The 25,431-nt window shown below is 43.2% G+C and overlaps 1 protein-coding gene across 7 annotated transcripts in view; it reads left to right on the top strand.

The window, feature by feature from the left end:
* The window catches only part of MTMR3 (myotubularin related protein 3), a 150,476-nt gene that overhangs the window by 41,326 nt on the left and 83,719 nt on the right, over nt 1–25,431 (top strand). For all 7 annotated transcript variants that reach the window (XM_077461210.1, XM_077461213.1, XM_077461212.1 and 4 more), the window contains exon 2: nt 21,925–21,990. The gene's annotated coding sequence lies outside the window, so the exon portion shown is untranslated. The remainder of the gene's footprint in view (nt 1–21,924; nt 21,991–25,431) is intronic.

Raw genomic sequence — 25,431 nt, 5'->3', positions numbered from 1 at the left:
CGTATGTCCAGTGTATCCGATCGAACACCTTCTCTGCGTCCAGAGATAGGAGCAGAGAAGACGTTCCGCTGGAGCCGGCGTGGTGTAAGATGTGAATCAGTCTTCTAGTGGCATCAGATGCATTCCTACCGGTTGTGAAGCCGGTTTGATCACTATGGAGTAGTGTGGGCATAATTTTGAGGAGTAGTGTGGCGATTTGACTTTGCATAGATTTTCAAATCTAAGTTTAGTCGTGATATTGGGTGGAAATTACCAGGGGATGCCGGTTCTTTACCTGGTTTGGGAAGGGTAACAATGATTGCCTGTAGGGACTTGTGATATTAGGGCTGCATGATTAGGCAGTTCTGTTATGTGGTGCTAGCTGTTGGGCAAATTGTTTATAATATTCTCCTGTACGTCCGTCTGGGCCAGGGGATTTACCTGTGTGAGGGATTGCATGGTTGACATGATTTCTTGTTCCATGATGGGAGTGTTCAGTTGGGACAGCTGGTCAGATGTTAGTGTGGGGAGGAAGTGCCATTAGTTAAACAATGTTGAGGTGTATCCAGTGGACTACAAGAAAATGGCCGTGATCCGCACCCGGTATTTAAGGGTCAGCTTTCCTCCTATAGTCTATTCCCTGATGAAGTCACATGTCCAAGTGACGATACGCATAGGATTGGACTAGGAGGATACAGGAAGTGACGTCCGTAGTACGAACGTGTGTTCCGTTCGTTTGATGCTGCTACCTTGTTTATAGTTTGCCTATATGCTTTATTTTAAATGTGAGTACCCAGGACTATGTCCTTTTTAGAATAAAGTTTGATTTTAGTACATACTTCACTATTGGAGCTCCTTTTTTTTTTTTTTTTTTTTTTTTTTTTTTTTTTTTTTTATCCTATGGATGTGAATATTGGCTTGGGGCTGAGGACCTAGAGGGGACCACCCATACTGCCTATACCATCTGTTTGGTAAAAGGAATATCTGCTGTTTACCTTACAGCAGTAAGGTAAGGTAGCCATTGCACCTAGTGTGTGGACACCTATTCACGTGATCACCGGTGGAGTTACTGTTTACGCACAAAGTCATCATACGTTTGACACAGAGTGGATATATAAAATACACGTCTTATGGACTGAGAGCTTTTTCATATAGAAATACTGTCACTATTACTATTACTACACTATTGCATCTTATTGGACATTGAACTATTCATTATATTCATTATTTGGCTTTTTTTTCAGAATCTTTTACTTTATTTTTGAGTTTTACACTTTTATGCACTATGGATTGTTTTACATCTTTTTTATATATATATAATATTATTTTTATTTTTTTTTTGATTATATGTTAAACATTTTTGGCACTGAATGCACTTAATTGCTTCTTGTCACTAGATGCACTTTTGTGGAAGAAGTTTTTTATGATAGCTTGCATGCGTTTAGAATCAAAATAAGTTTCTGAAAGAGCATTTACTTACTATTGAATAAGATGACAGTTATTGGATAATTATTTGCACATTGTATGTATATTGATAGTTATATCCAAATTTATCTATTTTATTTATTTATCTGTACTTTTAGTGGAGCGCAACACCATTCACCATATATACAATTTATCGATTTAGGGGAGGGTTTGAACCCCTTTCGGTGTTTTGCTACAGCCATACTTTCACATTTTTATTGTGCTTTACTTTTCTTTATTTGAAACATTGTGGTGCGAGGATAATTTTATTATTACTATTACGCTGTAGTGATTTATGTTCTCCCTGGGCTGCTGCACTCTTGGTCTAAGCGTCCATCTTTGGCGCTGGCAGACCACGTCCCCCAATTGTGCATTTTTCTCATTTTAAATTTTGTTTTCTATAGAGAATAAAACATAGGTTTGAGATTTGCAAATCATTACATTCAATTTTTTTTATTTAAATTTTACATAGCTTTTCAACTATTTTGGAATTGGGGTTGTAAAATGACTCAAAGTGTAAGCTGGAAATAACTTCTCCTCTGTGTGCTCTTTTGGCATTCCAGATGGTTCATCCCCTACCTATGCAATGAATATCTGACATTGTTGCTTACTTTTCCATTTTTCAGCAAGTTATGTCACCACAGGGGTGACAGTCACCTGCTGCACACATGAGCTTCTGTCTTTTTGCTGGCTCTTGGCGTAGTGCTTTCATGCTAAAACAATACACAACTGTTATTGCTGCTGTAAGCTAGTGACATTTCAACTATATAAAATGCATTAATTGTTGATTGGGAAAAAGTTATGCTTTTCTTTCATGAAAATTAGGAACCTAAAGTAGAAAAATGGGAGTCTGGATCGGTTATCCTTGCGTTACTGTTTCACAGGTGTCCTGACTTTTCACTGAATGCCTAATTATTCCGGGTCAGTGACTGAATAACGGAACATGCTCTGTGCATGCTCGTTCAAAAATAATGCAACTATAGCAATTCCCATATTTTGTGGTTTACAGGTCCCCTTCAAGAATATTTTCAGCAAGTACAGAACATTTCTAAAGTCCAATCTGGGTGACGGCCATGGCTCCCGACAGCTGTATGTAGCCATCCAGGGACAAGTGGTGGTCACGGGGTTATCTAACTGTGGGGGGCGCAGCTACATGTGGCACGTCACAGATCTCTGCTCACTATCACAGGGAGCAGAGATCAGGGACGCTGTCACTAGGCAGAACGTTTCTTCCTCTCCATTAAACTATCACGGGTATCCCTGCGACGATAGTCAGTGCTTGTCGCGCGCGCCTGCAGACCACCTCTTAAAGGGCAACGTACAAGTATGTTAGTTTGCCTGTACAAGCCTGAGCCCTTCTGCCGACGTATATCGGCGTGAGTCGGTTGGCAAGCGGTTAAACAGGAGGTGTCCTCTGCATACAAGGATATTTTCTCCTCCACCACTCCCACTCGGATCCCCTTAACCACAGACGCAGTTTGTATCCATGATGCCAAGGGTTCCACAGCTAGTGCAAAAGACCCCCGGGGAGAGCGAACACCCCTGCCTGGTGCCTCTGCCCAATGGGAAAGAGTTGTTTGTTTGTATGCGCCCTAGGAGAAGCATACAGTAAACGTAGCTACTTGATAAAAACATGTCTAAACCCACGTTTTTGGAGGACAGCTCAGAGGTAGGTCTACTCCTCCGATTTTCAAATGCTTTCACCTCATCCAGTGAGACCACTGCCCAAGTGCTGTCCTCTGTTGCCCTGTCCACATTCGTCAGAAGCCTGTGTATATTTATGTTGGTCCCTCTGCTTGGCGTATACCCGAACTGGTTAGGGTGTATTAAGGCAGTAATTGGAGTTCAAGCAGCCAGCCAGAACTTTAGCAAGAATTTTAAAAACTACATTCAGGAGGGATATTGGCTGGTAAGAGGAATACAATTCAGTATCCTTGCAAGGCTTGAGGAGGACCACCACCACTGCTTTGGACATAGACTTGGGCAAGGGGCACCCTCCAAGGCTTTTAAAAGTATTTCATGGTATGTGGGAAGCAGATCTTCAGCATAATGTTTAAAGAATTCTGCTGGAAACCCATCTGGGCCCAGGGATTTTCCTGCTTGCAAAGACTTTACCGCCAGTTAGATCCCTTAAAGGGTAAGGTGACTGTCTGTCTAACTTCTACCTTGCCAAATCCGTAAGACAGGGCAGAGTCCAAGTGTGGGCATTTCCCCTTCTGTGTACAACACCCGAGAGCTATAGAGCTCCTGGTAGTATTAGGTAAACCGGCATTAATCTGTATTGGGTCACCTAAAATTTCCCCCGTGGAAACTTGAATGCGGGAAATGGACACGGGGAGGAATACTCCCATGACAACCAGGCCAAAAGTGACCAATCCTCTACCCCCATTCAAAGATCCTCTGACTCTGATGCAATAAATTAATTTCTGTAGTGGAAATGCGAATAAGGGAGACATCCCTCAAGGCTGCTTGAAGAGAGGTATACACCAGGGGTTCACAAGCTCTAGTATATGTGGTCTCCAAGGCCATGACCCTACGCACCCTCCCAATGTGGTCCTGGAGGCTACCCCTCATACAGGCCTTAAATGCATCCCAAGTAATAGGAATGGAAACTTCAAATTCCAAAATTAGATCATATCACTAAGCTGTGGGGAGATAGGCGCATGATCAGAGATCCCCCTGGGCAGAGTAGTTATATCCCAAACCCTAGAAGCACCCCCTTCCGAGACTTGGTTTAATGTACTAACTGGAGGACCTTTTTGTATCCCATCCCTGCAATACATCTTCAGGATATGCACATGTTGGTAGGCAGGCATAGACAACAGACTCTGCAAGGATGCAAGCACTGTAAGTAGGCACGTAGACAAGCCCTGGAGCCCAGGAAAGAGTATCAGCAAGAGAAAAATTGGATATCGCTGCAACTGGACCTTCTCTATGCAGGGTGACTGCTTCTCAGGGGACATAAAGAAATTGGCTGCTTCTCAGTCTTCAATGTGCAATCTGGCTAGAAATGACATGCTGTATTTAAGCCCTTTGGCACGAAGCTTGGCTCTCATGGCATCAAATGATTTGCGTTGCCTCTGAAGTAGTCAGGAAATGTGCGTTTGGCGTTTTCATAGCAGAGCTCTGCCAGGTCCCTGGCCTCACGTAACACCAAGTCTCTATCCTTTCATATGCAAACTGCTGCATTTCAATGTGCAGGGTAGAGAGCCCTGAGGGCTCCTAGAGGCAGACATACGATGTGCTCTTTTCACGGTAAAGGGGGTGAAGCAGCCAGGCATTGGGTAGCAGCAAGGTGAGGAGATGTAAAGGCTGTAGGGTCAATACATTTCACGTCTTCAGGGAGACCTATAATTCTCGCAGGTTATTACGCCTTTTTCAGTTCTTGGCATTCTCTAATGAACATTAGTTGGCAGGTGATCGCTTTTGTCCATTAGCACTGTTTAGCCAGTGGCAATGGTCTGCATAGCAGCCGTTAAGTTCGCGGCAGGGGGAGAAGCTGAGTACTCCGTCTGTGTGGGCATGTGCGCAGTAATGGCGGCTGTCCCTCCAGTCTGAGCAGTGGGATCTGCCCCTGGTCATGACCCAGGGCCTCTGCTGTATACCCTGGACGATTCACAGTCCAAATAGAGCCCCCACACTGGGTAAAAGCAGGAGATTTAGGCTGAACTCCAGAAGCTCAGTTACAGAACATCCTCTCCCGTCACCATATTTGACACTCCACAACTGCCTCCCATTCAGTGCAGTGTGTGTTTTCACACTGGGGCAGTGTGCTTGCGGGACGTGTAGTGTTGTGGTTTTTTTATTTTATTTTTTTGGTAAAAAAAAAAAATGCTGCAAAAACCAGCAGGGTTTTAGCGCCAACGGCCAGGTGTCAGTGTAAAAGGGGTCTTAGTCCTGTGGCTTAATACATAGTTCTTGTGAACACAGATTTAAACATTCTGACTAAGAAGAAAGACAAGGCTATTGTTTTGTATCCATTCATAGGACAGCCAGGAGCCGAGTTACCTTTTTGCTTGTTGATGAGCATGATTCAATTGCCCTCTTTGTACACAAGCATTGAGCTTTCCCATCTTGGAAATTATGGGATGTCCGTGTCACCTGGTCACACCTGGTTGTGTGTATGTATTGTAGGGCTGCAACTAACGATTTTCATAATAGATTAGTTGGCCGATTTAGTGTTTTGGATTAATCGGTTAATAACCTTTAAAAAAAAAAAGGTCAAATTGACGTTCATTTTCAACCACAGTGACAGGAAAATTTGGAAATAGAAAACTTCTTAGTCAAAGAAATTTTCAGACAGTGTATGTGGTTTTCGTTCAGAAAATACATTCCTTTTAAAAACAGAATGTTAAAAATAAGCGAAAATTTCAAACAAAATTCTTTAATTCAGCGAATGTACAAAAAATTGATCTGTGTGGCCAGCATAAGGCTCGGTACACACCTATGCAGTTTGCTTTTGATCTGTTTCTGCAGTGCTTTTTGCTGTGCCTTCTTCTTCTTCTTCTTCTTCTTCTTCTTCTCCTTCTCCTTCTCCTTCTCCTTCTCCTTCTCCTTCTCCTTCTCCTTCTCCTTCTCCTTCTCCTTCTCCTTCTCCTTCTCCTTCTCCTTCTCCTTCTCCTTCTCCTTCACCTTCACCTTCACCTTCACCTTCTCCTTCTCCTTCTCCTTCTCCTTCTCCTTCTCCTTCTCCTTCTCCTTCTCCTTCTCCTTCTCCTTCTCCTTCTCCTTCTCCTTCACCTTCACCTTCACCTTCACCTTCTCCTTCTCCTTCTCCTTCTCCTTCTCCTTCTCCTTCTCCTTCTCCTTCACCTTCTCCTTCTCCTTCTCCTTCTCCTTCACCTTCTCCTTCACCTTCTCCTTCTCCTTCACCTTCTTCTTCTTCACTACAGTTCATTTACATGGTTTCATTTCTGCAAAAAGCACCAATAAACACATAGATGTGAACCAGGTCTAAGGCGTTTAGTAACATAATGGGGTTAAAAAAAGGAAAATTGTCCCTTTATAGTATAAAAAAGCAGATGATCACTACTGTAAGGGGTTCCTTTTTTTATTTTTTTAACTGTAGAACAGAGTGAGTGAGTAATATTTACAGTAGTGATTATTTGCTCTCTTTGTACTATAAAGGGCTCATTTTAGTTACAATTATGTTATGTGTGTGTGTGTGTGTGTGTGTTTTTTTTTTTTTGTTTTTTTTTTTTTGCTTTTTCATTTAGGCTTCCATTCAAATGTATTATCTGTTTTATAGATTATCCTCCTGAAAGACCGCTTCATCCGTGAAACTAGTTAAGGGAATTGTGTATACTCTTTTTCATTTGAAACTTATTGGGGTAACCCGCTAGTAGTTCATCAATTTTGGTCTACACTATATATTGTTTTGTCTGTAACTTTTTTGCCTCTATTAAACTTTATATATTTTTAATTGTCTATTTCTTGATTACAAGTACCGGGATAGTCCAATTAACAATCCTGTTGGATGTAGTTGCATGAGGGCCAGTATGAGCAACTGCTCTGGCACCTACATACCAGACAATTTTTCTAGACCTCTGAAAACTACACCAGACAAGCGGCCCCTCCTTACAAGTGGTCGTCAAATGGTCCTCCAGATATACAATCTTCCACAACCCATTCCCCGGTGTTCTCCATCCTCAGTAACCCAGACTTTGAGAGAGGCCTATTGGTTGGACCATTCCAACATCTGCTAATGATCATCATCCTCCAACTGTGCCACTGGCCATAGGAGCATGTGCAGATTTCAACCACAGCCCCTATCTCAACTTATGGCAAGCCTTACAACTCGGGCACTGCCACCCGTCCTTATTTCCCTCTGCATCTTTTTTGAGATCATACTTGTGTAACTCTTTGCTTCGACACATGGAAAACGAAAGCACTCATTTATACACACTCCTGTAGTAACTGGAGGGCCAAGCAGTGCCATAACTCAAACTCTGGGATTGAGACCTGGGCTCCACCTTTTATATATCTTACTTCGTTCTGAATCACATGCTTTAATATTAAGTATATAAGAAAAAAAAAAGAAATCTGTTGTAGTGGCCAATTCTAATCTCCTATAATTATATTTGTAGCTCTTTCCCACCAAATTTTTTTAAAATTTCATATGGAGTAAGAATGTACTGCTCATCCCTTCATACACCCAGCTTTGCCACCTACATCTGAAATATGAACATTACTATCATCAGAGGCTTCATATATTCTAGACAATATAATTTACAAGATTCCAGCCTACATTATTAAAGCGGGATTCCGCTCTTTTTTTATTTTTTTCTTACCTGTCTCACTGGTGGGCGAGTGCTACCTTCGATTGGCATCCACGTCCGGCGTTTATTTGACCCCCGGCGCGACAAATCTTTTCCTCAGGATGACTTATAAAAACCTGCTCTGGCATTTTCCATTTTAACTGTGGGCGTCTGAAGCCCACAGGCATTTAATTCCTGGTATATGATGACGTCTGGCTCCCAGCATGCTCCGCTCCATCTTGCACATGCTCAGTGAGAGCAGTGACAAGGAAAGAAAAACTTTCATTGTCCCCCATGGATTCTTGGGAAATTTCCCAGGGACCATTGCGAGGACTATAGCCACGCCTACTCCCACGGGAGGACAACCCGGAAGTCAGCTGAAACATCAGAAATAAAAGGTAAGTAAATAATATTTTTTTTTTTCAGGGTTCGTTTAGGTAAGTATGCTATCTGTTGATTTTAATAACATGAACTTTCATTTTTAGGTACCAAACCACTTTAAGCTTTAAAAAGTGCACACCAGCCTCTTGTTGTATGAGCTTTAAAATGATGATCGTAAAAAGCCATTAGCGGAACAGAAACTACATGTAGGTTCAGAGGATGAGAGGAAAATCCTTATTCCACCCACACAGTTGTTTACCATTTACCGGTCACTTCTCCCATGGAGATAAATTCACAGCAAAGATGTTCAACATAGAACATATAAGCTGTCATTATTCACTTCCAACACACTAAACAGGTTTGATGTCTAGGCTTCATGCACATGGGACATTTTTACAACCTCTCCTGAATAAATTAAATTGAGAGAAAATGTCAGGTTTACATACAGTGTTTAGCAGCACTTTAACCACTTCAATACCAGGCACTTGGACACCTTCGTGCCCAAGCCAATTTTCAGCTTACAGTGCTGTCGCAATTTGACAATTGTGCAGTCATGTGACACTGTACCTAAACAATTTTTATCATTTTGTTACCACAAATAGAGCTTTCTTTTGGTGGTATTTGATCACCTCCTGCATTTTTTATTTTTTGCGCAAATAAAACGACTGAAAACTTTGAAAAAAAAAAAGATTATTTTGTTTCTGTTAAAGGTTTGTAAATAAGTATGTTTTCTCCTTCGATGGGCACCAATGAGGTGGCACTCGTAGGCGGCACTGACACTGATGGGTGGCATTGCTGGGCATCACTGTTTAGTACATACTGGTGCCAATCGGTGCCCATTTGTGGGTACAGATTGGGAAATCAGTTGCACGTGGATGGCCATGGGGTACATACATAACCACATGTTAACCCCCTTCCCTGTTGGTCCTAATGGCGTCCCTGGTGGTTCAGTGTAATCATCTGAGGGGGGGGGGGGGGGGGGGTTTAGCTGTGCTGAATATCAGCACAGACTGCCCCTGTCAGGAGAGTTGCCGATTGGCTCTCTACTCGTATCTGACAGACGCAAGTGAGGAAAAGCCGATCAGCGTCTCTTATTTACATCGTGATCAGCCGTGATTGGACACGGCTGATCCGGAGGCTCTTTACCCAGATCGGTGTAGGTTTGTCAGACTGACGCACTACCGATTGGCGTGAGGCACGCGGCAGCTGTTATCCTGAAGGATGTCATATTTGAAGGCAGTATAACTGCCAAACCTAATCAAGTGAATAGGGCTGAGCTGCAACCGTATTCGCATTCAAAAATCCCCATTTGGTTGCAAGAAAAGGAATTCAGGAGGTGGCAGTATTGACTGCTGAATGCCTGTGTTCTGGCTCCCTCTGAAAAGTGATCCAGAGTGTGCAGCTAATGTAAATGAGTTCTAAGTGTCAATATAGCCACTGGATGTCAATTTGCAATTGTTTTGTCCTTTTCAACAAAATCTGTCAAGCGTTGTAGCCAATACCTGACCATACAAACTAGTATGGAAAATAAAACCTCTACTATAGCTGTATAAGTCTATATTCACAAGGCGGCAGTCTCCATCTCTCCTGGCAAACAAGTGTGTAATGCACTCTTGGGGTGCTGTGGGCTTGCAATGGTTAACACAGGCAGTGAGGAGGCAAAATATTTCCTCCTAGCCACCTGTCAAATTCCTCTGAGCCTAGGCTCACGCTGACAGCGGTAATGAAATCCTATGAGTTCAGCTGAATTCGCATGTCAGTCCTGACTTCGGGGGGGATTTCAGAGACATCTGTGTGGGTTGCTCCACAGATGTCTATGAAAATCGCACATAGTCGCCAAAAGTAGTAAAACCTCTTTTGGGAATCTGCGGTGCCGCAAATGCGGCGTCGCACCAGTTCAGACAGTGCAATTGCCACCGATTTGCCATGCGATTTGACAGATCAAGTCGCATGCCAAATTACTCCAATGTGAACCAGGGCTGAAAAGCAAGTCATTGCAATTTCAGAGGAACAGTAAACCCCACACCACTCGTCTAAACAATCCCTTCCTTGGCTTTTTCAGTTTCCAGTTATTTAAAGCAAAGCACAGTGATTATTGTGTCCAGTAAGAATTTTTTCACCAAATGTCTACTAAATAAACCTGCACCAAACCAATTGTAAGTGGTCGGCCAGTGGCTAATGCCACAATCCATTACGATGTATGAATAAGAAAACAAAATAATTTTTTTTTTTTTTTATTACTGTTATTGCTGTCATCCCTTGTGACCGTAATGGGCAGCACAGGTACTCAAACGTCAAGATCTGCGTTTTTTTAATACTTTGTTTTAAAACTGGCGCCTTTAGACCCCTTTCACACCACACCACCCATAGCGTTTTACCGCCGGATTTGCGCGCATTTCAGCTGCTAACGGGGCACTTTTACCCCCGCTAGCTGCCGAGAAAGGGTTAAAACCGCCAGCAATGCGCCGCAAGAGCGGCGTTTTGCCAGCGGTATTACAGCGCTGCCCCATTGATTTCAATGGGGAGCAGCGGTGGAGGATCGGTAAACGCACCGCTCCAAAGAAGCTGCTTTCAGGACTTTTCCCTGACGTCCTGCCAGTGCACTGCTGTAGTGTGAAAGCACTCGGGCTTTCAATCACTCTTGTGTAAAACTGAGCAATCTGGAACTAGTTTTCCTTGGCTGAGAGGAAACGTATGCATAATAGCATTGCCTACACTACATTACGTTAAAATCTAATTCTTAACAATCACCACATGCCTTGTGCAGATGAAGACGTTTTAGAACTGTGGTCGGAGTCTCAGAATGGGATGAAGCCAGCTCTTCTGCCCTATCAAAATTCACTCAAACACATTAACGTGAGAGTTTTCTCTGGCTATTGCAACTTCCTCCTCATAGGCTTACCTCTACACAGGCTCTTCCCCACCCCCCTTTCAGTCAAACACGAACGCTGCTGCCAGACTCGCTGGCTTTTTGCCCAACAACCTTTTTTAAATTTACTAACAACCACATAAAAAGCCATTTGCAACTCTGCCCCAAGTTACATCACCAATCTTGTCTCAACATATCACCCAAACCACCCTCTCCTCTCCTAAGACCCCCTGCTCTCTAGCTCCCTTGTCTCCTTCTGCTATGCTCATCCTCAAGACTTTTTCCGAGCCTCTCCCATCCTCTGGAAATCTCTCTACCCCCTATCCGTGGAGCTGCCTCCTACTCTGTCCACTTTTAGGTAATCCCTAAAAGCTCATCTTTTAGGGAAGCCTATGCTGCTTTCACCTAACAGTTGGAGCTTTTCATTCTCTCATCAGCACATTCCTCACATTTAGCACATTTTTTGTTTTGCCTTCCCCTCCATATTAGATTGTAAGCTCTCAGCAGGGCCCTTGTGTTTTGAATTGTAACTGTACTGCTTCTTTATAATGTAAGCTCTATGCAAACTGTTGGCACGTTATAAATCCTGTATTATAACAATGGTTGATGGCACTGAGCTGCTCTGCATACAGGAAGGACCCGTGGCAGTGAAAAAAGTGGAACTTGGGTCATAGACACATGGGTCGTGTGTGTGTGTGTGTGTGTGTGGTGTTTTTTTTTTTTGTTTGTTTTTTTTTTTTTTTTTTTTTTTTTGCTTCAGACCTCAAAACTACAAATATTAAATGTTCCTGCTCTGCTAAACTGTATGCTATCGGATTATTTGGTTTTGAAAGTAACAAAAAAAACTCTTTTAAAAGGAGTAGTATCTGGTCATATTTATAGTATGTGTGTGAGCTATGCTTCTAACCTGTCGCACCCCTATCACTCCACTGCTGAAGCCTAAGGTTGCAAAGGGCTAAGGACTCCTCAAAGTTAATTGTCCCAGTGCTGTTGCATGCTCCTCCCATATTTGGCTTTCCCTTCCTCTTATCTGACATAAAGGCATTCTTGGCAGCTCTAAAATGCTGTGGGGAGGTAGGGGATTTAAAGCGAACCTGTTCCATCTTCCAGGATGGGCAAAGCATTAGGTTTACTTTTAAGCCTCGGCCCTTCCTGAAGTTATGCCCACTGCCATTCTACTGTTGGAGCCATTCCACATTACTACTTTTTTTCTTTTGCTCGATCACAAATAATCACAACAAGCTATACAGGTGCATCTCAAAAAAATGTAATATCGTCAAAACATTTATTTCAGTAATTCAAAAAGTGAAACTCCAATGTTCTGTAGATTGATTACACACAGAGTGATATAATTCAACCATTTCTTTCTTTTTTAATCCGATTATGGCGTACAGCCTGTAAAAACCCAAAATTCAGTATCTCAAAATTTGAATATTGTGAAAGGTCAATATTGTAGACTTATGGTATCACACTAGCTAATTTTAACTCGAAACGCCTGTAAAAAAAAAAAAAAAGTTTCCTAAACATTTTAATGGTCTCTGATTCAGTAGGTTACGCAATCATGAGGACTGCTGACTTGACAGTTGTCTGGAAGACCATTGACACCCTCCTCAAGGAGGGTAAATCGCAAAAGGTCATTGCTAAAGCTGGTTGTGTCGGGATGCTGTATACAACCATATTAATGGAATGTTGAGTGTAAGGAAAGTGTGGTTAAAAAAAGTGCACACGCAACAGGGATAACCGCAGCCTTGAGATTGCGAAGCAAATGCCATTAAAGAATTTGGGGGAGATTCACAAGGAGTGGACTATGGCTGGTGTCAGTGCTCTAACCACTTATGGACTGTCATACATCAGCACTTTGAAGAGGAGTAGCGTTGTTATGGCAGCAGCTAGCTGCCATAAACCCGGTATCCTTTTCTTTAGCAGGCGGTCCGCTTTCAGATAAGTGGCGGATTTGCTGTGAGATCACTTATCAGCAGTGATTTGTGTCCGCTCTCCTCTGCGGTACGGATCTGAGTGAGAAGATGGGGCCCCCATCCGGCTCCATACCAATGCAGGATGGAAGCGAAGTCAAAACATTACTTCTGCCCATAGAGCTTAAAGCGACATTTTTAAAATCTTCTTTTTATTTATATTTGTGTGTGTGATGTGTGTGTATAATACACCATTTTTATTTTTTATTTTTTTGTGTGTGTGTGTATTTTGGGGGGTTCCAAGTTGTTTTTTTTTTTTTTTTTTCTAGAGAAAAAAAAAATGGATTTTAACGTGTAATCAACAAGTTTGAAAAATAAGCCCGGTCTTAAAGTGGTTAAGAGCCACCACACAGACGTACCATGGACATGGGCTACAATCAATTATATTTGGCATTCAAGCCACTCTTGAGTCAGTGTGAAAACCAATCAAATTCAAGAGAGTGAATTGAAAACCAATCCAATTATCTTATGTCCCAAATCAAACAGATGCCATGTCTCAAGGTGTGTGGACACTAGCATAAAGACACCACCGTACCTAAAAGTAATACATTGCTTACCAGACCTACATGGGTCACAAGCGTGTGTGCTGATCCACAGTTTAGGGATGCATTCCTCTGTCTGCCAAAACTCAGATTCACAATGGACAACAGCTCCTAGCAGACCTGGATGGATGAGCATCCATCAATAATCGGCTGCAGATGGGCAAGTGGATTCCTCTATACCTTTCTCAGAGGGCTCAAGTGGATCCCTGATTAACAGCTTGTGATAGATGGTAGAAAAAACTTGGAGGGAAGGGGGTGTGACAGGATATAGATCGGGAAGGGCGCCTGAGAAGTTTCCTACTCCGGTATTCTGTGCCTGAATCCTTCTACACCTGATGCCTGTTCCTGGCTTGGTCTCTCTCCTGACACCAAAGAACCTGGGAATGCCTTCCAAGATTTGCTCCTACACCGAACAAGAACAGAGCTGCTGCATGTTCCGTCGCCATCTTGGCACGCAGGCTGCAAGCACTCCTATCGGACATGTAGTATCGGTGATTGTAGTATTTTGCCTCTTCTGTCATTGTATAATATTCAAATATATGTACGTGGGTTTTTTTTTTTTCTTGTGGTTTCTTCCATAAGAATTTTATGAAATTTGTGTATATATAACATTGTATATATTTTAACATTTTTCCATGTGTATACTTTGTTTTATATTGCTTTAAAAATCCCAATCCCAAGAGGTTCCTCTTCTACAAGCTAAGTTATGTTGGGGAATAGGCTGCGTGGCAGGGAGATATACTGCTGCTAACTCAATCTTCTGTTTTTAATGTGCACACCAATCATCTGCTATCCTTACATGTCTACTTCTGAATTTACTTGAGTACTAGGCCACCGGTTGATATATCCAACAATATGCATATTTGTTTTATTTCTCCTCCCGAGCATTTTTCTAAATGTATGTCTGACATTTTAAGTTGCTCTATTGGAACATACGGGGCCTTAACTATATTAAAGGATTTATTCAACGACCTTGGTTGCAGATTCCTACTTTTATTTTTTTTATTTTTTTTTGTTCTGAAGAAATCCATGTGTGTTTGTCTGCGTCTCTGGGCTAAGTGGGTCTAATGGGAGTGGTTTCATAATGTCAGCTGTGGCAGCTGCAGGGCATTGAGGAAAGCTGCTGGGCCTGCATCCCTTTAGTACGTGTTCCTATTGGAAATATTGCACGAAAAATGAAATTTTTGTTGCAGGGGATGCCTGTAATCTGACTTGTATCTTAGGCAGACGTCTGGGAAAATTGGTGGCAATAACACAAGCAGGAAAGGTTTCTGGGTGGTGGTCGGTACACATTCTGTGTACAGAATGCCTTATGGTATTGCATTCATAGAAAATTACAGCGGGTACGGTAGGGCTGAAACGATTAATCGATATTTATCGATAATGAAAATCATTGTCAAGGATTTTCATTCTCGATTAGTTGGTCCGCACCATGCGATCCGTGGAGCGGGCCTCGGCCTTAGGAAAGGCCGTGGCTTCGGCCTAGCTCCGGAGCGGGCGGCCATCTTGGTACACCTGGTGGCGGCGAGCTGCGTGCTGACGTCACCCCCAGTGTGGCATGCTGCATACTGTAATGCTAATGAGAAATTGGATGAGAGGAGAATTATCATTGTATTTAACATTGATGTCAGCACTGTAAACCAGAGTATGAAGATTTAGGCTGCAAATGATTTCATATCAAAGCTACACATCATTTAAACCTTAAGCTATTGAGAAATATAAGCACTTGCTAGAAATTGTTTTATGCTAGAGCTGCACAGGGTATTTTTGTTATGCTTTATGCTCCTGCTCTCTAGCTGCCTTGTTACCTCCTCCTATGCTTGCCTTCGTCAGGCTGGATTCACACCTATGGCTTTTTTTTTTTTTTTTTTTTTTTTTTAAATCTTTTTTTTTATTGAATTTTCAGTGTCATACAAAATCGCCCACGCAGGGGCCAAACATTTCCCACACAGGGGTAAACTTCCAAATGCGGCAACAGGCCACAACAAAGCACATTACAAAACATATATCCTGCCTCTGATGCGGCAACCGACCGCAATAGGGCAAATGAACACAAACATAAACTTGCCTATCTATACCCCACTGTGGGGAGAGGATATTGTAGGATAATTCGTGCTAAGTATTAAAATGACCGGATAAAGTGTCATAAGAGCAGGTGGGTCAGCCTATAACCATACTACATCCATACCGAACTATGGGTTATTTACTACATCTGTTGCCGTTGTGTTATCATCCAGCCAGCAGTTCCACACCTTCTCAAATTTCTTTGGGCAACCCCTGTTCAAGTAGGTGGCCCTATAGAGGGGTAAGCTAGCGTTCACCAGGTTTTTCCAGAATTTAATAGAGGGGGGAGACGATTGTTTCCAGGTCATGGTGATGGCCTTGCGTGCATAGTAGAGCAACAGGGATATGAGTGTTTTCCTAGCTCTGAGGATCGACATTTGTTCCACCAGCCCCAGCAGGCAATATTTAGGATCGCAAGGAATATTAACCTCAGTGGTCTTAACTATCACCAGGAGAACCTCTTTCCAAAAGCATACAATCGCTGGGCAAGCCCAGAAAATGTGAATGAAGTCTCCCGGCTGATAGGAGCAGCGCCAGCACTCCGGGGAGTGCGTCGGCGACATCTTGTGCAGTCTGTGGGGCATGTAGTGGACTCTGTGTACAATTTTGTATTGGACCAATTTGTCCCTGGCTGAAACCAAAGGGGAGAACGGAAAATCCCAAATCTCCCTCCAGTCATCGTCATCCGACTCCGGTATGTCCACCACCCATTTCCTGTGGAGGGAGGACAGCTCGGGGACGGCAGCAACCAGTAGGGACCTGTAAATCTGAGACATGGGTTTCTCCAGGTCTTTTACCCGAAGGATGGACTCAAGCTCAGAGTACTCCAGTACGACCGGTTGTCCCAAAAATTGACAGCGATAAGCATGCGCGACTTGAGGATAACGGAAGTGGGCCCATGTAGGCACATTAAATTTGTCACGAAGGATATGAAAGGGAGCAAGTTCCCCGTTGATAACGACATGTTCGAGCGTCAGTATCTTACACTTGGCCCAGGCCTGAGGGTCCGGGATGGTATTAAACTGCGGAAGGCCAGGATTCAGCCACAGGGGGGTGTGAGGAGACCAGGAGTTCGGCAGGGACGCCCTCAGTGCCTCCCCCGCCCTCCACGCCCTTAAAGTGGTGCACATAGAAGGAGTGAGGCGTTTTTGGGCCCCTGAAAACCAACCCCCTTAAGGCCCCCAGAGACCCCACTACAGCTGCCTCCAAGACCCTCGCAGCATTGGTCAGGTTCGGCTGCAGCCACCAGTGGACGGTTACAAGCTGGGTAGCTAGGAAATATTTGTGACAGTCGGGAAGAGCTAACCCTCCACTGCCCACAGGCCTGGTGAGCGTGGTGTATTTGAATCTGGGGGACTTGGGTCCCCAGATGAAGGAGAGAAAAAGTTGTTTCAGAGAGTTAAAGAAGGCTTTAGTCAGCCATTGTGGGGAGTTCCTAAATATGTATGTAAGTTTGGGAAGGACCTTCATTTTAAGAAGGTTTATGCGGCCAATAAGAGAGAGGGGGAGATTGCCCCAAGCCTTTAATTTGGGCTTGATTTCTATCAGAACAGGTTCAAGATTGAGCTGGACAAAGTCCTTGGTCTCTCTTGAAATGACAATACCCAAATGGGTAAACCTATCCACCCATTGAAGCGTGGTGGAGGATGGTGAGGTCCTGGCCCCCTCGTCCACCGGAAAGAGCTGAGATTTATGCCAATTCACCCTCAACCCAGTGAAGGCAGAGAAGGCATCCATGATTCCAAGTGCGCCCCGCAGAGAGTCACCGGGATCATTTAAAAAAAGCAGAAGATCATCCGCATAGAGGGCCACTCTCTCCTCCAGCCAGCCCACCCGAAGACCACGGACCTCGACCGAACTCCGAAGAGCCTCAGCAATAGGTTCCATGGCTAGGGCGAACAAGGCCGGGGAGAGAGGGCACCCCTGCCTGGTGCCCCGCTGCAGGGGGAACGAGGGTGACAGGGAACCATTCAGTTTAATGCATGCCATAGGACCGGTGTAAAGTGTACGTATCCCAGGCAATAAACCGCAATGGAAAACCCATTCTTCTAAGGACCTTCCACAGATACACCCATTCCACTGTATCAAATGCTTTCTCCATATCAAGGGTGGCAATAGTCCTAGTACCTTGATTATCATGGGGGGCATGAATGTTAGAAAACAATCTGCGGATATTGATGTCAGTGGACCTACCTGGCATAACCCTATGGCATTTTTACTGCATTTTGCAGATTTGCAATACAGAACGTGTTCCATAGGAAACCATGTTAAATGGACTGTAGTGCAAAATGCAAAAGCACAAAAAATGCCATAGGTTTGAATCCAACTTATTTGAAGAGGGAGCAGAGACGTGGCTTACCAGCACTATTTCTGTCTATGAACACACGCAGCCTGGGTTGGGAATGCAAATGCATTAGTACCTGCTTAGTACCCCGCTTGCTAAGGAGGCACCCGAAGGTGGGAGGAGCAGACGGCATAAGCAAAATATTTCCAGAGGAGGTGGTGTGGGACCTTTCTGTGCGTCATCGTTGCACAAAGTGGCTAAATATAACCTTTTTTATTTTAACATAAAAAAAAAAAAAGTTATCCTTTTATCACTTTAACCTTTTTTATTTTCACCACAATTAAACAAGTCATTGCAAAATCCTATAAATCCTAGGCTCTAAATTTCCACAAAGTGAAAAGCAACTGCCTGTGCTGCTTTCGGCTCCTCCTCCCCCCTCTACCCAGCAGACTTCCGATAGACCTGCCGCAGAGCGCAGGCGTGGCAAGCCCTCGCCGGGCCGCTTTCCAGCGCTGCCGTGATTGGAGGTTGTGCTCTGCACATGCGTGCACCCATCTTCCGGCTTCAGGGGTGCCCTTCGCTCCATTCGGAGGAGTCGGCCGAGTCACGTGTGGTGGGTCCGGACTGAGACTCCGCCCCACACCACCCCGGCACACCGAGGAGGAGCCGCTGTCACCATGAAGAGGTGAGAAAACCCGAGACACCGAAGGGGGGGAGGGAAGCGCTGAGAGAAGGTGGGGCAGTGACACCATGTAAGAGGGGAGGAATGTGTCATCTATACTGGGGGGGGGCGTGTGTGTGTGTGTGTGTGTGTGTGTATATATGTATATGTGTGTATATATATGTGTGTGTATGTGTATATATATATATATATATATATATATATATATATATATATATATATATATATATATATATATATATATATATATATATATATATATATATATATATATATATATATATATATATATATATATATATATAATCTCTATCTCATATATTCTCCCCTTTTTTTTTTTTTTTTTTTTTTCATTTTTTTTTTTTTTTAATCCGATTAATCAAAAAAATAATCGTTAGTTGCAGCCCTAGGGTACGGTTTGGAAAGGTTTTAAAAATCCGCCCCCCCTTCCCCAGAAAAGTGGAATTGGCCTTTAAGTATCTGAACTCACAAGTCCCATATTCATGGGTTCGGCAAGCCTTCTAGGCAAACTATTCCACATACGCCCGGGGGGTTTACAGCTCTTATAAATCTCTTCCCTATAAGGTGGTGAAGGTAATTGATTGAGGCGAAAGATATATATCGTACTACTAATTGAACTGCAAGCAGCTCTGTGGGCATTTTTACCTCTCAATGTTGTATGCAGTATATGGAAAAAGTCCCCTTTTTAAATCGACTTAAACCCTGACTTCGGATACTTTTTGCATTAACGGAACATTGGAGGTGGAAAACCACTTCTGCCAAAGCCTTCTGATATCTGTCCTCAACTCATAAGTCGAGCTTGCGGATTGACCTGGCATTTGGCAGTTCCTCTTCTCTCTCAGGTGTCTGGGGCCTCATATCTCTCGGCACGACTGTGACTATTCCCCTCTGAAGATGTGTCTCTATATTGGTGGGCAGAGTTACCCAGGTACCTGGAGATAGGATCCAAAATGATATGGTTGAGGAACCTATTTCTCCATTATTAGACTCTTAATGGGCTGCCCATGTAGATAAGGCTTCTCTAGGGACTGTGTGGGACGCATTGAAAGTGACCAGGGGTTATTACATTTCAGCAATTTTAAAGCGGCCAGGGCCATCAAACACCTTGACTCTACAACTCGAAGACCGTGAATCTGAAGCGCCCTAACATTTTGTGCAGCACCCCTCTTCAGAGGCCTTTCTCCATTTTTCCCAGGCGAGAAGAGATGTTAATCTTCACTATACCACTTTAACACAATCTAATGTAGATTTATTAGCTGGTAGAATCTTTGAGTTGGGTGACAAGAATGGCAGGCTGTTGGCTAATCTTGTGGCTGAACCCCACTACCAAACCGTAGTATCTGAACTATATACATCTGATGGGGGGAGGTAATTGTAGATACAAAAGCCATACTCCAGGAATTTGTGAATTTCTTTAAAGAACTGTTTAACCCGGTGATGGTGAACCTTGGCACCCCAAATGTTTTGGAACTACATTTCCCATGATGCACATCTACACTGCAGAGTGCAGGAGAATCATGAGAAATGTTGTTCCAAAACATCTGGGGTGCCAAGGTTCGCCATCATTGGTATAGCCACTCTCCACCTGTCTCTACTGAACACATGATGGAGGAGATCCGGAACCTCTCCCTTCCTCTTCTGGAACAGCGCATGTGGAATCTCTGGATGACCCGATCTTCACTTTAGAGATTGAGGCAGCTATTCCCCCCCCCCCCCCCCCTGCAAAAATGCCAGGTCCGGGTGGTCTGCCGGAAGATTGTTATAAGATGTAGGCAAAAAAGTTGGCACCCAGATTGCAAGCTCTTTATGCCCAATGTTTGGAAAATGGTTCTCCCCCACACGATGTACCAGGCTCACATAGTTCTAATTTCCAAACCTGGGAAAGACCTGAAATTCTGTTCCTCCTATAGGCATAGTTCAATTTTAAATTGATTTAAACATTTTGGCCAAGAAACTTACTAGAAGATTGGTTCAGGTAACTACCTTGTTAATATAGACCAAACTGGGTAAATGCCAGGGAAGTCTACAGATAAAAATTTGAGATGCCCTATACAGAGGCCTCTAAGCACTTTTTTTATTTTTATTTTTTTTCCCTCTCATGCGCTCTGTGGAAACGGTAATACGAGTGTGGCAATTACAAGTGTGTGGACATGAAGAACCAAATAGATGGTCTCCAGATACCCCCCTGTGGTTCAATCCGCTGCTTGCGGCATTCCAGTCTATCCCTGAACCTATAATTCGGGCAAAAAGGGGTATCAAGGTAATTGCACATATATTTTAGGAAGGGGCTAGCCTTCCCTTTAATGCCCTCAAACAGAAATTTGTGTTCTCCAATCCATAATTTCTTTTGATATCTCCAGTGCAGACGTGCCTCTTCTTCCCAATTTGGGTCTCTGTCAATATTGCTCTATTGAAGTGTAGCGCTGGGGAATGCCCAAAAGCTCTGTATTTTTTTTTTATCTCTTTGGAAATAGCAGACTAACGGTGCATTATCTTTTGATAAAAAAAACTATTCTCTTTTAAACGAAAATATATATATAATTTAATCGCAGCCCTCTACCAGGAAATTCTTGAGCACTTCGTTTCCCTCTGCTGACCAGCTTTATAGAGATGCTGATTTCATTTTCCAGCAGGACTTGGAACCTGCCCACCCTGCCAAAAGTACCAATACCTGGTTTAATGATCATGGTATTGCTGTGCTTGATTGGCCAGCAAACTCGCCTGACCTAAACCCCATCGAGAATCTGTGGGGTATTGTCAAGAGGAAGATGAGACACCAGACCCAACAATGCAGATGAGCTGAAGCAACTCTGGCTTCCATAATGCCTAAGCCATGCCACAGGCTGATCACCTCCATGCCACACCTCCTGGATGCAGTAATTTATGCAAAAGGAGTTCCGAATGAATATTGAGTGCATGCTATACTGTATATGGACATATTTTTCAGTAAGCCAACATTTCTGTAATATTTTTTTTTTTATTTATTTTTTTTGATCTTGTGTAGTAACCTAGTTTTGAGATACCGAATTTGTGATTTTCATTAACTGTAAGCCATAATCATTAAAAGTGAGAAATGCTTGAAATATCACACTCTGTAATGAATCTAAATAATGAGCTTCACTTTTTGAATTGAATTACTGAAAGATTCATTTTTTGATCTATTTTTTTTATTTTTTTTTGAGATGCACCTATATATTATATAATTATGTGGAAATTGCAGAACCCCTGTGCTGTGGCAGTGTTTAATTCATTAGGCATTAATGGTACAAGTGACAATCACAATCCTTGGCAATCATTGCTGTATTCAGTTATTTGACTCCCTCCTTTTTTCCATTGGTAGCATCATAAGCATTCTACAGAATCCAGTATGTTTTGAAGGTCTGTAACAAAATGTTTTTGTTTTTCTAGATCTGGCAAAAATAAGATGTATTAAAGAATAATCGCCTTTCCCATCAGGGACGTTAACTCATACAGGTAAGATATGCAGTTAGTAGACATCACAGATTAGTAGCATGTGTTTGTATTCCTGAATGTGGCTAAGCATTCAAAACAAGCAATCATTTATTTTAATCATACAGTAGACGACACAGGCAAGTAAAGCTTTCGAGGAATAGCGGCATCTCTCCTATAACCCCACCACACTTGGTGACGCATCATTTTGTGGCTAGTGTACTCAGTGAAGGACATCTTCTCCCTTGCAGAGAAATCACTCTTGGCTTCAATGGTTTATTATTTTATCTTCAAATTCTTCAGTTAACTTCCTCAATGTCTTGTACAATAATAGAAGTAGTGCAAAGTATTCATAGATCCGTTTGAGGGAAATCCTGAAAACATGACCTATTGTAGTGCCTTGAGAAATGGAGTTGAAACGCTGATCTGATCTAGACAACCTTCTCCTGAAGGACTCCTCCCGCCAAGTTATCCTCAAACGTGCACAAGAAAATCCAGATGCTCCAGGCCTTTGGTTGTGCAATCAATTTAAAAAAACCTACTCTGCAACTTTTTCTCCATCTGGAATAGCTGGGTTTGGACCTGGACACATTCCAAGCAAAGGGTTTCCTCTCAGAAAAGAAAATCCTCTCTGAGCCCACACTTGGCAAGTAAAGTGAGTTTAACCACTAGCCAACCAGCTGCAGTTCGCTGCCATTACAAAAAAGGACATAAATCTATCCCCTTATATTGTAGACGCTTTAACTTTTTGCGCAAACCATTGCTTATTGCAAAATTGTGTTAACTTTATTTTTTATTTTTGGAGATGTTTATTATAGCAAACTTAAAATTTATATAAATTTATAATATTTCTAAAGATTTTATTTTTTATGGCCCAAAAAATAAAAACGAAGCAGTGTTGTATCGCAAAAAATGGCCTGGTCAGGTAGGGGGCTAATCCTTTTGGGGCTGAAGTGGTTATAGTCACTGTGTGTGTGATTTTTATTTTTGTTTTAACCACTTCAATACAGGGCATTGTCACCCCCTTCCTGCCCAGGCCAATTTTCAGCTTTCAGCGCTGTAACATTTTGAATGACAATTATGCTGTCACGCAACACTGTACATATAAAATTTTGATAAATTCCCCCCCCACAAATAGAGCTTTTCTTTTGGTGGTATTTGATCACCTCTGGGGTTTTTATTTTTTGCGCTATAAACAAAAAAGCGACAACTTTCAAGAAAACGCAATGGTTTTTTACTTTTTGCTATAATAAATATCCCATTTAAAAAACAAATTTCTTCCTCTGTTTGTTTTCTACATTATTTTTGGTAAACAAAATCGCAATAAGCACGTGCCCAGGGGACCTTGCGGCCGCCAGGCACGCGCATCGTCTCCCGAGTGATGCGGCGCAAGCCCCCTAAACAGCCGGGAAGCCAAAGACGTCATATGACGGCTGCCCAAAATGGCAGAGCCACCTTGCAGCCATAGTATTACTATACATGGGATGGTAAGTGGTTAAAAATGGCAAACATGTTACACTTACCTGCTCTGTGCAGTCGTTTTACACAGAGCAGGCCCGATCCTATTCTTCCCGGGTCCCTCACCAGCGCTCCTGGCCCTTTCCTTCTGCCCTCATAGAAAACAGCTTGCTGTGTGAGCAGCCGAGCTGCTGCGCTATGTCCATTCAGACATGGAACCATAGCTCAGCTCTGCCCCCCCCCCCCCCCCGGTCTCATTGACTCGCTGTCTAACAGTTTAACAGTGGGTGCAGATTCTCCCTCCTCATTGGCTGACACAGCAGCAAAGACTCTCATCTCGGCTCTTGTATCACTTGCCCCTTCCTTTTAGACTGCTGTAAACTCATTCAAAACAAGGCCCTCTCTCTTTATTTTTGTAAAATTAACCTCGTACTAGACCTGCAATGCAAGCGAATATACAGGGAAGGAATTTTTTCAAACTTGGAGCAGAGAACATCTGAAGCAGCTGTGCACTAAAACCAATTGGCTTCCATCTTCCGCTTTAAAAAAGAAAGCCGATTGGTAATCATGCACAGCGACTTCAGTTTGTCTGCTCCAGTTTTGATAAACTTCCCTCAATATAAATTTTTTATCTTTTAAACCAAACCTGCCTGGAGCTTCTAAGGTATTTTTTTTTTTTTTTTCCCCCCAAATCTAGGTTAATGAGTGTACACTAGGAGATTTAGGCTCTGTGCACACTATAAGTTAAAATTAAAAAAATAAAAAAAAAAGCCAGACAAATTCTGGATGAAAAATGCTTATAATGGCATTTTATTAGCGTTTTTGCAGCACATGAAGGGGGAAAAAAAGCTGTTAGTATTTTTAGTAGCTTTTAGAAGCAGTTAGGAGCATTTCTGCTGGAAAAGCGCACCAAAAAACATATATATTTCTTACGTTCACCGACTGACACAGCTCCTTTCTTAGACCATTGGGTTGTTACGCCACCTTCAGGAGAGGACTAGGCATAACATGTGATAATAAAACTAGAACTGTCTAGTCCCTTAGGTAACAACCCCTCAGCCTGCTACTGCAGCTTCAGTTTTTTTCTGCCTAGTGAAGAAGGACCTAGAACCCTGTGGGCCCATTGGTATGTGGATTTTTCTGCAGAAGCTTTGCTTTTTGCATAAGATTAAAGATTCTGTGATCTGCTATCAACAGCCGGCTAGGTGACAGGCTGGATACTCTCATCCTTGTAGTCTCCCCATCCTGGCCAGTGAGCGTGTGCAGACCAGAACTCTGTGATGGGTCGGCCACAACATGCTCCAGGGGCGGTTGGTGAGCGTATATGCTCCGGGGCACACATATGACCGGGCTACTGATGTCTGCGTCAGTGTGCCAGGCCAGCAGCCACCCCGTACTGATCGGAGAGTGGGTCTGTGATGGAATGTCTCCCAGGTCTTCAGGAGTGGTAAGTACAGCTCTCCCTGCCTTGGTGGGGCTGAGCATTCTCTGGGAGGTTGATTTGGGGGGTCCCTCACCTCTCTTCTCTCCTTGTCCCTATCTTCCCTCCCTCCTCTTCCCTGTGGGAGATGCTGCATGGGCTGATGAGCGGTGTGTGTGCCATAGAAAGGGGCTCTGGGGGGAAGGGGGACTGCGCTGGATGGCTGTTCCCTGGATGTGTGTAGGCCTCTCCCTGGAGGTGTCTGGGGGCTGTGTCTGTTTATCGCTGTAGCGCTGTTTCACCTCCATTTCTGTGCCTTTTTTTTTTTTTTTTCACTGTCCCTCATGGTATACAGTTCTAAGCGGCCATTTTTGGTGTGACCAGGGAACAGCATTCGCTGTCTCCATCTTCCTGTAGTTCGGCGGCCATTTTTCCTGTGATTATGTCCTTTTATACTGGACGCTCGGTGGCCATTTTCTTGAAGCTTGAACACGTTTTTTCAGTTTCAGCGCCATTCAGAGCAGCTCTGCACAGCACGGTGTGGTCTCCTCCTATGCATCTGGGAGCTGACACAGGCACTCCTAGCT

The sequence above is a fragment of the Lithobates pipiens genome, unplaced genomic scaffold (genome assembly GCF_037356315.1).
Source record: "Lithobates pipiens isolate NorthernLeopardFrog02 unplaced genomic scaffold, aLitPip1_a1.2 Scaffold_3, whole genome shotgun sequence".
NCBI classification, from domain to species: Eukaryota; Metazoa; Chordata; class Amphibia; order Anura; family Ranidae; genus Lithobates; species Lithobates pipiens.
This window is presented reverse-complemented; position numbering and strand designations above follow the sequence as displayed.